The sequence below is a fragment of the Chenopodium album genome, chromosome 3, assembly GCF_948465745.1.
Source record: "Chenopodium album chromosome 3, dcCheAlbu1.1, whole genome shotgun sequence".
NCBI classification, from domain to species: domain Eukaryota; kingdom Viridiplantae; phylum Streptophyta; class Magnoliopsida; order Caryophyllales; family Amaranthaceae; genus Chenopodium; species Chenopodium album.
In genome coordinates, this window is record NC_137836.1 from 2,945,198 (window position 1) to 2,959,829 (window position 14,632).

Here is a 14,632-nt window from a genome sequence, read left to right on the forward strand (position 1 = left end):
ATTAAAGACATTAAGAATGACATCCTATAAGTCCTAGTAAGAACTAACAATTAGCCATTTTCATGCATAAAGGCTCTTATTAGGGTTCTAAAATCAATTAAGAATCAACTTTCGTTGTAAACCTAATCACATTCAATAATACTATTTCTAGTTAATTACTGATAATAAAACCAACCCTAACAAAGAAGAATTCTAAATCCATTCAAAAAAAAAAAAAAAAAAAAAAGAAGAATTCTAAATTAATTGAATTGGGAATCAAATAATACATCAATCCATATAAGGGTTCAACGAACCTACCCCTAGATTATGAGAATACTCACACATGATGTTATAAATAACAAGACAAATAATTAAAGAAAACATAATAACAATAGAAAATTAAAGAGATTAAAGATGAAAGAGAAATACTTGAAATTGAATTAAAGATGAATGCTTCAATGGAGTTCAATGTGTTCTCTCACAAATAAAACAACGTAGAATAGAAAAGGCTATGAAAATTAAATGTTTCAAAATAGGGTTAAAACCACTATTTATACTTTCCTAAAAATAAACATTAAATTATAAAAATAAAATTATCTTTTGCGCACACGTACACAGCCATGTGCTGCTGGGTACACGACCATGTAGCTAGCCTCTACTTGATCTCAGATTTCATCATGTATATGCACGGTCGTGTAGCTAAGGGGTACATAAATGACCCGTGTAGGCAGACTTCATAAGGAGATGGCATCACACGACCGTGTAGCTCTTGGTACACGGCCATGTAGCAAACAGTCGTACATGGAAAATATCACATGACCGTGTAGTTAGAGGTACATGTCCATGTAGTAATGTCATCATCTTCACTCTAACATACGACTTGCTTCTTATGACTTGCAAATCATCTTATGAAGTTCACTAATCCATCTCAAAAGCATATTCATCATCACTCCAAATGCTCTATTTCATCCTGAAATCACAACATAACAACCAAATAAAAAGAATAGAAGAAATTGAGTCCAACTTGGATAAAACGTACAGAAACAGGAACTATATGTTGAAATTCTATGGTAAACACATTCCAAATAACCCAAAAATAATGGTATAATATCGACTTATCAAATTCCCCCAAGCTAGACCAATGCTTGTCCTCAATCATTGAAACATGGAACACAAGAAGCTAAGATAAGGGTAAGATAGGCTCTCAACCAAGAATAATATATGTGCCAATAAATTAAAACCAAGTGAAAAACAAGAAATGCAAGTCATTGATTAAAAACCACAATAATCGTCATGCACTCATAATTGACAATCAATCTTCCCACGCATCTCCCCTAACCAATTACTCAATCATATATAAATAACACCTCAATTTAGTTGTGCAAAATAAAACAAACAAGCCATTCATATGTTTACAAGGGTTAGAATAAGAAATCACTCATCCTAATTGTAATTATGCACGTCGACTTCATGCAATTGTCCTCTTTAGATTTGCTAATAGATTTTCTCCACTTGTAAAGCGGTGATGCAAATACGAAAGTCATGAGATCCTAAATAAGGGTAGGCTTGGTTATATGGGGTTAGACGATGTCATTTGGGAATGTGATGCTAAAAAAAACAAAAATCCTAATCCCACCACATAGCCAAATGTTGGGTTCAAACCAACCTTATATCCTCCGCACAACATACAAGCATGCCTTTATTCTCACTTTTCTTCACAGGACAACGTAGATTTCCATGACAAATATTACCTTTATTTCTTCTTCATGGATTTCCAACTCGAATTCTCATGAAGCTATAACATTTTTCTATTTTTCTCTCTTTTTTTTTTTTTTTTCTTTTTCCAACTTTTTTTTTTTATATTTTTTCCTTTGAAACTTAGAGCATAAACATGCTTATTTTTCTGATTTTTTTTCTTTCCATTTTTGCTCTTTTCTTTCTAAGTTCTTTTTTCTTTCTTTTTTATTTTCAAACACAACTCGATAGGGCATAAATAACAATACATTGATTCTCAATAAAATAAACCTACAAAAAGGCTCTAAGGCTTAAAATAAAAGGCACATCGCATAATAAAGTCTCAAATAATCACAAAGCGAATCCAAGAATCAAAATTACATGAAGGAAAATCTAACACACATGAAGAGAATGACCTAAATAAAATGTATCAGTCAACAATGGCTCAAAAGTCTCACATAGGTACTCAAGCTATCAATATTGGTCATGCGAGGAGACCATTCTAGCCACAAACAAGTTCGATTCCAAGCCAATTAGTGAATGGGTTTTCAAAAACAAGTTTTGCAAAAACCACACATGTATTACATATTACCATCGAGGCATGGTTGTATAAAGACACTAAAAAACAACCCAAAGCAAAAGAATTACTATATACCTACAAAGCGAAAAGTAATCCCTCCCCCAAGCTAAACTTCACATTGTTCTCAATGTGAACATATATCAAATAAGAACAAGCAAGGGAAAGAGAAAACTAGGCCTGGCCTATTGGCCAGAAGAAGGATCGATCATACTTAGGGGCGGAGCTAGGACCGCCCTTAAAATAATGTCGCATCATACCCCTAAGACATTAATTAACAAAAATAAGAATAAGGAAAATAAAAAGAAAAGAAAAGGGAGAAGAAAAAAAAAACAGAATGGGTTGCTGATAGGCCGTCGCCGAGCCTACCAAAGATAAAGTCCTATCTTGGTCTCACTAGCTAATAGCAAGGGTAAGAAAGGGTCGAACCCAAGAGAGGCGTTGAATCAACCACCGAGATACTACCGTTTAAATATGCTAAATGAAGTCGAAATTGGTTTGGTTTTACGTAACATGTACTAGTTCAAATCAACTAACGCTAGGGGGAGATTAACAATATTTAGAGGATTCTAGGACTCGGGTTGTTACACCACTCAACTTCATCACAAAGCACAATTAACATGCACAATCAAGGTAAAATAAGGGGATAAAATAGGGGAAGTCATCTAAAGCACCCAACTACTCTCTCAAGCTAGAGGGATTATTACTTGAATCATGAATACAACCTACTCTCGTGGTTACAAAGCATAAAGAAAGTGTTAAAGCATAATCACGGTGACATAAACATTCCCTTGACCGGAAATTCCTATTCTCATGGCATTACTAGTCAATTAAGCATAAGGGAGCTAACTCAAGTTCATCTCTCGATCCTTCGTTGAGAAAGCTTGGATAATAGTTCTAGCAATGGCCATATACAAGAACTAAGCAATTAAACCACTTAAGCTCAACTAATTAACACCCAATAATTACCAAATTAACACATGCACGCAACAAGTAATTAGTGACTATATTGAGGGTTTTACCCTACCCTAGAAAATTAGACTACTCACAATCTATGGAGATTAAAGCAATTAAGAATTTCAAGCAACTCATGAACAAGTTTTAAACTAAGAATTAAACTAATTAACAACGTAAGTATGTAAGAATTAAGAAGACAATAAGCAATTGAAGTAGAGAAAATAGAAGAGAAGAGTGAGAAATAATTACTAGAAGCTTAAACTTTAAACAACAATGGACGAACTTTGTCTTCTACAATGATTAAATTGAAATTTCCAAGCTAATAATTAAATTCTAACTAATGATTTAAGAGTATTTTTGTTTCCAAGATTACAAACTAAGAGAAAAGCTCTCAAAACTTGGATGCTCGTTCAAATGAGCAAAGGGGAGTATTTATATGACCCCCCAAATAAAAAAGGACGGAGAAAACAAGAGTCGGGCTCGACTGCAAGACTGCACGGACGTGCCAGGATTGGCACGGACTTGCAGCCTGCTCTGCATGAACGTGCAGCTCAAGACAGACAAATCAGTTTCAGTTCTGATTTGGGCTGGGCAGACTGCACGGACGTGCAGCCCTCTACACTGACGTGCTGGAGATATTGCACGGATGTGCTGAAGTCCTGCACGGTCGTGCAAGGACTGGCAGAAAGCTTCAGCTGCTGGAACCCTCCTGCACGGACATGCAAGACATGGCACGGCCGTGCAGGGTCTTCTAGGCCCTTTTCTTCGTCACCTTTTCTTCGGTTTTTCTCCTTTGTCTTGGCTTCTAACCTCGGTTTATCATCCATATGCTTCAAATGACTGTCTTTGGACCTAAAAATACAACAAAAACACTAACAACCCGTGAAACAAGGAATACACAAAAATTGCACAAAAATAGAGTAAAAGTGAACGAAAACGCCAATTTACCAAGTAAACAAGGTCCAAAATCATCCTAAAATCATATCGAATAACAAGTTATCAGTTGCCTCCCATTTAGCGCTTGTTTAAGGTCTTTAGCTCGATCTCTCTTTAGTAACTCAACCTGGATCACCACAGTAAACAAAGAAGATACTCCGTGGTATTGCTCATTAATATATCCGCCTCCAAACTACTCCTTTAGATTAAAGTTGATATGTCCATCCGAATTTACCTTCATATAACTAAACCCATCATGTGGTGGAATATTGTCCTTTTTGCTCACCTATTAACCAAAGGGTTAGTAGCATCAATTCTCAAACAAGTACCACCATCAAAACTAAAATTATGGTCGGTAAAAAGCTTAAACAGAATTTCACTACAAGAAAAAGGGAAATTAGCAATTGATTTTTGCGACTACCATAATAATCAGTCGCAAAAATTATTTTTGCGACTGAAAAAGACGAGTAGTCGCAAATTTTACAACCGATTTTGCAGTAGTTGCTATGCGGTCGCTAATTTGCAACTAATTTTTGCGACTACCATAATAATCAGTTGCAAAAATAATTTTTGCGACGGAAAAAGACGAAAAGTCGCAAATTTTGCAACCGATCTTGTAATAGTTGCTTTGCGGTTGCTAATTTGCGACGCTCTTATAATTTTTTGTGACTAAATTGTAGTTGCTAGGGTTAATAATTTTGAAACCATTTTTTTAAATAAATTTGCAACTACTAATGCAACTAATATGGTAGTCGCTACCATTGTTTTTAAAATTTATTTAAAAAGAAATAAAAAACCCTTAGTATAATAAGCTGTTGCCGCAAAAAAAAAAAAAAAAAAAAAAAAAAAAAGCACTAACATGGTAGTCTTTTCTTATTCTCTCAATCTCTCTCCTCTAATCGGTAAACCATACTTTCCTCTCTTTTCTCTCTCTCTCATTACCGCCTCTTTCCCCCCTGCTCTCTCATTCTACACTCAACCGTCGTCCCTTCACCCGCCGTTGACCCATTCTACCTCTCTGTTTCTTCTATCTGGCCTTATTCACTAGTGGTCGTGATGGTGGCGGCAATGGTGACGGTTTTCGTGACCACCGTGATTAACTTAACCGGAGTCGGATCTTTGCCAAGCAGCGGAAACCGCCACCCCTCCTCAGTTTTCCTCTTTCAATCTCTTTTGGGATGGGGTTTTGATTTTGGATTCGTGATTTGGCTGTTCATCCAGATTGACATTAGATAAAGGATTTTGAATGATGTCGTTAAATTTAAAGTCTTTGCATACTCAATTGCATGTTCGCATCCCTTCTTTCATTTCTCTAGGGCTTGACAAAATTTAAAGCTTTTACTTCTGCATTTCTCACTTTCTCTTTCCTCTAGCTTGGTATTCAAGGGCTTGACAAAATTTTTGGTTAATTTCTGAAAATTCTCCTAATTTGTAAAATTTGGGCTTTGATTTTCAGTTAGATCAATGGAAATTTCTCAACGCTAATCGGAGAAAAAGCTGCAAAAGACGAGACGATTTCTAGGTCTGGTTTGTTTTCTGCTTAAATCGTTCAATTTTCGAGCTGTATCTATAATTTCTAGAATTTTTGAATTTTTGGCTTCACTTTTTTTTTGATTGCAATCTATTTTGTTTGAATGAATTCCATTCTATCAAGCTGTTTGATGTCAACATTATAATTTCTTTATTTGCTGTTTTTGTTAATTAAATTGAATTCTACAATTATGCGTCAGAGTTTCTTAATAGGCCTCATCACTCTCATAATTCAGAGTGTGGTTATATTGTTCAATCAATTATCTAATTATTGTTTAATTTTGATTTCTCAGTAGTTTCAAATTACTTTGTTAGGTTACGTGGTCTTTTGATCGAACACCAACATTTATCAGTGCTGCAATTCACTAATTTGGTGATTTTAAATGTGTTAATGATTAATTGTGTATGTTGTCATATTCACTTGTATCTTTTTAAGGAGTAATTTTTTTTTATTACATACAATGTTCAGGCACATATCAAAACTGATATCAAAATGCATCTAGCTTGTGGTGGTCACATCTCAGGTTGGAGTTCACTCAAGCAAAGGTCAACAGAGTTTTGAGCTAGTTTAGGCATTTAGATTTATTAAGGTAATAATTTAAATTTGCAGATAAAGAATGACTTTCCTAAGTGTATGTGATGTTATGTGATGTTACCTGAGTAGTCACCCTGTATTTCACGCAACTGCTAGCTTGTGTATGTGACAGGTTGTGCTATTTCAGGCACCTGCTATCTTGTGTATGTGATGGTTTGTTCTAGTTCAGGCACCTAAAAGAAATTTGAGCTACTTCAAGTACCTCCTAGCTTGTGTATATGATAGATTGTGCTAGTTCAGGCAATGCTTGTAAAATTAATTACATTGGTTTGTCAATTGCTTTCCAATCAAGTGTCTGATTGAAACACCCTCTCCATGCTTGAAATTTTGAGAATAGCTGCAGTTATAATCATTGACTCTATCTTATTTATGTCTTCTTGTGTGATTATATATCATGATTAGGATGCTGTTCACATATTTATTTATATTTTCATTAGGTTTTTGGTCTGTATACTTGTATAGAGAACTCAGGTATACGTGTTATCAGATTGACAGTATATGCTCCATGTAGATACCCTTGAGAAAGTGAGAAACATTCCAATGCTGTGTTTGTAGCTGATTGTATGCCTGGTTTTCTATCATAAGAAAGAGAATCTGTCAAATAAATGATCTGGGCTTGTTATCAGTTATTTCTCAACTAAGCTCTCAAGTTGAAGAATTAAAGAAGATGGCGGAACAAAACCATGACAAGGCAGAAGAAAGCCAAAAAATGGCGGCAGAAAGCTTAAAATATGCCAAGCAAATTGCTGAAAATCATGAGATAGAAAAAGCAACATGAAAGAAGGAAAAAATAGCTTTGCAAAAAACATTAAAGGATATGACAACACTTGTCCAACATTACTATCCTACGAAGCCTCCTACGTTTACTGTCACCCGCTCTCGTGATGCAACTAAGTGATTTTTATTTTCTTGGTGGTAATTTTGTGAATAGTTGATCTTTAATATTTGGAGGTGTATTTGTATATCGTCATTAGTTCTTATTGGAAGTAGCTTCCTTTATATGGGAGATGATTTTGAAACAATTAGTCATATGGTTTAGAATATTGTTTTTTTTATACATTGATACAAAATTTATGATATTTTTGATATATGAATAAAATTGACATTTTGGTTATTTTAATTTATGCTTGATAACCCTTTTTTCTGTGACTGATATTGGTCGTTGCAAAATTAGTGACTGCAGATTTGTTTTAGAGATTGAATGGTTAGTTGCAAAATAATTAGTCTCAGTATTCTCTAATCCGTCGCAAAAAAAATTGTCTCGTAGTCGCTAATCCGTCGCAAAAAAAATTAGTCTCGTAGTCGCTAATCCGTCACAAAATAAATTAGCCTCCGTAGTCGCAAAAGTTTGTTCTGGTAGTTGCAAAATTTTCGTATGGTAGTTGCTAATCCGTCACAAAACATTGGTCTCCATAGTCTTAAAACATTCGTCTCCGTAGTCGCTAATCCGTTGCAAATATTTTACAACGGACAAAGGTTTAGTTGCTAAAATTCTAAAGGTAGTTGCTAAATGGTAGTTGCAAAGTCGTTGCAAATCCGTCGCTAAATTTGCGACTATCCAAAAATTAGTCGCAAAAATGGATTTGCGACGAGGTCTTTAAAGACTAACCAAAGTAGTTGCAAATCTGTCGCAAATCCATTTTTGCGACGGATTTGCGACTACTTTGACCGTCGCTAATTCGCCTTTTTCTTGTAGTGTTTGTTTATCCTGAGCTCTATTGGTCACTTGTCCTTTAATTTAGGAACATCTATTAAATCTTGACTTGTAGCAAGAAAAGGGCAGCCAAAGATAGGTGGGATCTTATGGTCTTCTTTCATATCCACTACAACAAAGTCAACAGGAAAACAAGTTTACTAATCCCAACTAATACATCTTCAACCCTTAGGGAGTCTAACACTCCTATTAGCCATTTGAAGAAATATGGGAGAGGGTTTAAGTTTTTTTGAAACCTAGTTTTTCATATAAAGAAGAAGGCATTAAATTAACACTAGCACCTAAATCACACAAGACCCTATCAAAAGATGTTTTATTTATCTGCAAGGAATAGTAAAACTACCAGGGTCATGCAATTTAGGTGGTAGGCTCTCATGTAAAATATTAGAGTTTTTTTCCCTTACTACTACACTAGCTTACTAATTCCTCATCATTATGATTATGATCTAAAATTCCTTTCACTAATTTTGCAAATAGAGGCATTTGAATTACAAGATCAGAAAAAGGAATAGTGGCATATACCTTCTTAAGAGTCTTAAAATATTTCCCAAAATGCTTATCGAGCACAACTTTTGATAATCTTTGCGGGAAAGGCATTGGTTCCTCATTGGCCTGTGGAGCAACATATTTTGGACCTTCATTATCACGTTTCTCTGTTCTTGACTCCACATTGCACACTTTCTCTTCTAATCTTCTCGTATTCAATTCATCTCTCCTCACGAAAATTGCATTGCATTGTTTTGTTTGGACATTTGCTGGATCTTGAAGAGTAGATAAATGAATCACTTGTTGTTATAGTTGGGAATTATGAGCCTCTATCCTCTTATTTTGAGTGACGAGTTGTTGAATCGAGTTTTCAAAATATTCATCTTGCTTTGCTTGTAACTCAAACTGCTTTGATATAAGCTCTTGTTGTTGACGTCTAAAAGTAGTAAAAGTCTCCATAAAGGTTTCAAGATCATATGTTAAAGATTGGGGTAGTGGTTGGTGCGTGGATTGATGATTGAAAAGTGCATTTGCTAAAAAAACGGGTGGTGGAGGATTCACTGGAGCTTGAGTATTCTTGTATGAGAACCCTTGTTAATTTCTCCACCCCCATAATATGTATTGGAATGAGGATCATATGGCCTTGTGGAGGTCGTGTTATAGAAATCATTCACTTGCTCAATCATCATTCCATCATAATAAAGTTGACACTCTCGTGCAGTATGACCCTGCGTTTCACACATTTACAAAGTTTTCATCGAGGGTCGGGGAGACCCGGCTTGGAGTTGATCTATTTTATGAGTTAATGCCTGCACAGAATTTGTCAAAAGAGTTATAGCATCAACATCATGTTTACCTCTTCTATTGGTAGCATTTCTTCCTCTTAGATGATAATCAAATCCTTCACATCAGTTGGGTTCTTAGTCATGATAGAACCTTCGAATGTAGCATCAATGTATATGCGAAACTCATAGGTCAAACCATTATAGATTGTTTGGATCAACATCCACTCTGGAATACCATGATGAGGGCATTGAAATTGACAAATTCACCAGAATCAAATGAGCAAATTTACCTAGTAACATCAATCTTCTCATCAGTCTCAGAAGCAGTGGCTTCGAATCCGTTCACGCCACCTCGGTAACTCACTACTGGATCTTCCTCAAGTGTCACTATGTAAATCTCTGCATTTAGGAAAGCCAAGTGGGCAACCAACACTACCACTAAAAATCCAATTGAAATGCCCTTCATTTTTACAGTAGCCATCAAAGTTGATCAGCAGCTCATCCCCTTTATCTATTCAAGAAATTACTCAAATCTTAGTACAATACACTGAAAGGGTGTTAAAGTAACACTCAACTTGAAACTTATACCATACATAAACATAAACTAATTCTATTGGCAGGATAAAAATATTCATTTATCAACTAAAAAATTGATAAAAATATAATTACATCAATCATACACTTACACAGATTCTGACAATCAGATTTTTCACAAGATCTAGATAATTAAGTCTACAAAATTTACACTCAAGGAATTAAACAAATTAAAATTAAAGCAAAAGTGGGTATTACAAAAAGGGAAAGTTGCCTGCTTTCTTTTATTTGTAAGTTTATAAAATGCAGTCCAATGTAACACACACATTCAAGAAAGGAATCCAAAACACCCAACTTCACATCCACATTCAGGTTGAGGATTAAATCCCGTCTACATCACTGTCCTTTATAATTCTCGAAAGATTATACATTCACATTCAACAGTACTCCACTAAAACCACAAACAAACCCCACAAAAATGTAGATAAAAGTACAGGAAATAGAAAAAAGATAAGATCTTTTTACTCACATTAATCCAAAGAAAGGAATCAGACCCAGAAATTGCAAAAAATAAAATAAAAATGGAACAATTAGATAAAATCTGAATGTACCCAGTAGTTATTTATGTTGGTAGATAAAAACCCAGAAATTTGGTGATACTATTGGTTGAAAGAAGGCAGAATGATTCAGTGGAGGTGAGTGGAAGTAAGAGTGAGTGAGAGTGAAGTAAGAAAGAGAGAGAAAGATGGTAGTTAGGGTTTTTAATTAGACTTTAAAGATAGGAGTAATTGAAAAAACGCGCCAGACAGGAAAAATCGAACGTGGAGGGGTCTCCTTTTTGCGTTTATTTTTTTTTTGTTGCGACTATTACGGTCACTGTTTGCGACTACTCCGTATAATAATACCCGAGTGTAGAATGGAAATTGATGATTAGTCAAATAACGATACTTGGATTTACTCTTGTATGTATATTGGACTTCGCTTGTAGATAGATTTATTTATATGTATCAATTGACTAATGACTAAGGGTCTGTTCTCTTCAGCTTAAGTTCAGTTCAGTTCAGTTCAATTTCTAATTTCCTCCTCCCACAAAATATTCAGTTCAATTGAGTTCAGCTCAATTCGGTAAATCAGAACAGGCCTATATAATAAAAAAATCTTGTAAATAGGTATGATAGGGTTTTTGTTCTTGTGTTTAAAATCATAATGTAGCCATTGTTTTTGTAGCAAATTATTAATTGTCTTAAAAAGTGTTAAGGATGATGTCTCCCTTCCGTGTGAAGGCCATATGCGAATGTGTGCTTGCTCGTTAGCACAAGATGTGCACACATCCGTTCAGGCGTCCATGTTGGCATGTATCATCCTTTGTGTGTCCCAAAAGTCTCAAGAGGATAGTTATACATGTTGAAGAAGAATTGTTCTTATAATTTGAATCCTTGGTTGTTTAATACTTTAATATTTGTATCATGTTGTTACTTCATTCAATCCATCAAAATATAAGCCACCTTAGTTAATATCTTTTGATCTTAAATCAACAAATTCAAAAGTGCCTTAATTTAACAATATCAACACGATGTGATTTTTAACTTTTATCTGAATTAGAGGAATAGAGGGATTAGAACAAAATTAAATAAAACATGATGAATCCAACTCACTCATTAACAATAAACCATGTAAATGTTGTGGTGGGACAATGTTGGTATAATCTAGGCAATCAAATTACTAGTTGTATGAAAATTATGTAGCTATAATATGAGCAAATCGGGCGAGAGGAGAAAAAATGATGGAATTGGACCATTTTTCCAGCTTTGACAGCTATCACCATAATCATATATAGAAACAAACTATACAAGTACCTTTTATCAATTTTATGCAATGATTTATTGAAGACCAAAAATGTTATTATTGATCGAATTTTTTCTTTTTACCTTAATTGATGAACTATGCAATATCAATTTGGATCAAACCAAAATATTATAGATTAGGATAGAACATACAAATCTGCTAACTGGTGTATTTGATATCATGTCAAAAAACCAGCTTATCTAAAAGTTTAAGATGATAGTTTAAGTCTGTGATTGGTTTTGTATTCTACCAAGTCCTCGCATGAAAGTCTTAAATGTAGATGCAGCATGGACCCTTCTTCCCATTATGCAAAATATACTACATCAGAAAATGATGTAAACGGAATTTGACATGCATGTCTTGAATACTACCCCTCACTATTTAACCAACTAAGGTATGTTCTGATTGACTGAACTGAACTGAACTTATTAGAGTTGAACTCAACTGAACTGAACTAAATATTTTATGAGAGAAGAAAATTAAAAACTGAATTAAACTGAACTGAAAATAATCTGAAAAAAACAGGCCCTAAGTTAGTTCTCATTCACTTTAAGAGTACGTACAAAACTACAAACTTACACGTTAAGAAAAATCGTACTCCAACACAAAACAACTCATGATTAGTTCTACTCATAGTATTTTCTAGGATCGGGCTAACAATAATAATCAAGATAATCTATGAAAAGCTAAAAGAATTCACCAGCTTTTCAGTTAAAAATCAATAATTATTGGTAGCTAAGAAAAGGGTAAAAAAGCAATTCAAACAATGGCCCCCCATCCTTTTTATAGTCCTAAGTATAATTAAGAAACATTATAATTAAAATTTTGGTAAGGTAATTGATATAATAATCGATTATAGTTTCACAGCTGAACTTTCATGAGAATGTTTGCCAAAAAGTGAAGAAGAAACGCGTTAAAATCACTAATGTTGGGTTAAAGTCAAAAAGAAGTAAAGATTGTGATTGAATTTTTGCATGAAATTTGGACGCATGCATCATAAATTCACAATCTTTTGGTGTTAATAGTTGATTCTTTTGAAAGTTAGCACATGGCCATTGCTACACTTACATATAGTGTTTGACAATAACTTTATAATTTGTGGACTTGTGGAGCATACTATATATGACCATAATATATAAATCTATATATAGTATGTTTATATGGTGTGTTGTTTTGGTTGATGACAATAAGCAAGGGGAGAATTTAGAAAAGTTGTGTAAAAGGAATGAAATATATTAGCTATAAACTAATTGAAGAAGAGCTATATATGGGTTAAATCGTGTTATTGTAGGGATCATGACGGGTTATAAATGTTTTATAAGAATCAAAATGAAGAGCCTGTTCTCGTAAGATTATTTTTAGTTTAGTTCAGTTCAGCTCTAATAAGTTTAGTTCAGTCCTAATTTTCTTCTCTTATAAAATATTCAGTTCAGTTCAGTTCAGTTCAGCTCAACTCAGCTCATTTCAGTCAATGAGAACAGGCTCGAATTAGGCTAAAGTACGTTAAGAATAATAGTGGATCGATATTGGACTAGTCATTAAAATTATTAACATATTTCAATAAAGAACTGACGCGGCGTATAATATGCAGATATGCACATAGTTATGGTTAAAGCATGATTGATCATCATGTCAGTAAGACATCTCATACACCACTATTTTACAAATTATAATAGAGAATGGGAACCGTTTTCAATTTTCAAATTTTTAGGGTAATGTTGTATTAGACATATGGAAAAATAAATTTACTATACCAACAATTTAAGAGCTTTGGATTCGGTTAATTATATGAGATAGGAGGCCCATATATTAGAGGTTTGGATACACAATAGGACTCAATACTTGGCTTGATTGGCTCAAATAATTTATAATCTATAAACTCCAAATCAAATGGGGTATGATTAATTAGAAAAAGAAAGAATCAAAGATCACAGACCATGATATTCGTATGATGTAGAAGGTCACGTGAAGTTGCATAATTAAATTAAAAAGGACAATACGACGGTTGGTTGAATGGAGATATATGTTCATTTATATTTGGAATTTGACCCTATTTTTTCTTTGGATTGGCCCCTCTAATTTATTAAACTAATTCTATTACTAATTCTTTTTCATTGTTATTCTCTTCTCTTGAGGGCACAACACAAGTCTACCTAGAATATAGAAACATAAACAACAACGTGAGTAATATAATTTATGCGAGACAAATACTTATATAGTCATTCAAGGCTAAATATGACTATATGAGTAGGTTGATCCAATTAATTAAAATATTTAATGCTTAACATAGAATTAATTTTATTTCATTCTTGAAACCACATAGAATGATTTTATTATGTAACTATGATGTAAAGATTCAATTACCTATCTATTTATCAACTACCTATTAATCAATATTAACTACTTCAACTTTTAGTTATTACTAGTCATTACAACAACTAATTTTTCCGAAACTACATGCATGATTCGAATCTAACTAAGCAGTCGATCAACCTACAATATATGATCAATATCCTTATTAAATTACCTCCATGGTCCCTATCATCTAGCTAAATCATACAAGTATGTGTTACTCACATAAATAAACCAACAATAAAATTTACCAATCTAATCTAATATATATAAATAAAGTAGGCATTATATAAATAAAGTAGGCATTTTTCGGGAGCATTCGGTGCGCCACATAAGAAAAGGAACATATTTGACCAATTAAAATTAGATTAATAATTTATTTAGAATTAAAAAATTTACTCGCCACCTAAGCAAAAGTGACGAATAAGATTTAAGAATTCTGCCACATAGGTAAAAGCAACGAATAGTGAACAATTAAAAGATAAATTATTTTTTCTTCAAAAAAAAAAAGATAAATTATTTAAAAAACTAATAATTATCTTTTTACATATATGGATGCAAATCATTGATCGCAAATATCTTTAATCTCTCCTTAAAAAATATTATAT

At 33.6% G+C, this 14,632-nt stretch overlaps 1 long non-coding RNA gene across 3 annotated transcripts; it reads left to right on the forward strand.

Annotated features, from left to right (window-relative positions):
* Nucleotides 1-5,030: 5,030 nt before the first annotated feature.
* LOC145610398 (uncharacterized) lies at nt 5,031-7,428 on the forward strand. 3 transcript variants are annotated; one of them, XR_014106280.1, is made up of 3 exons: nt 5,031-5,085; nt 5,640-5,705; nt 6,183-7,428. It is a non-coding gene; the product is annotated as an uncharacterized LOC145610398 (long non-coding RNA). The 3 variants fall into 3 exon arrangements; XR_014106279.1 differs by lacking the exon at nt 5,031-5,085 and having other exon boundaries at nt 5,177-5,705; XR_014106281.1 differs by lacking the exon at nt 5,031-5,085 and having other exon boundaries at nt 5,177-5,705; nt 6,238-7,428.
* The last annotated feature ends 7,204 nt before the right edge of the window (nt 7,429-14,632 follow it).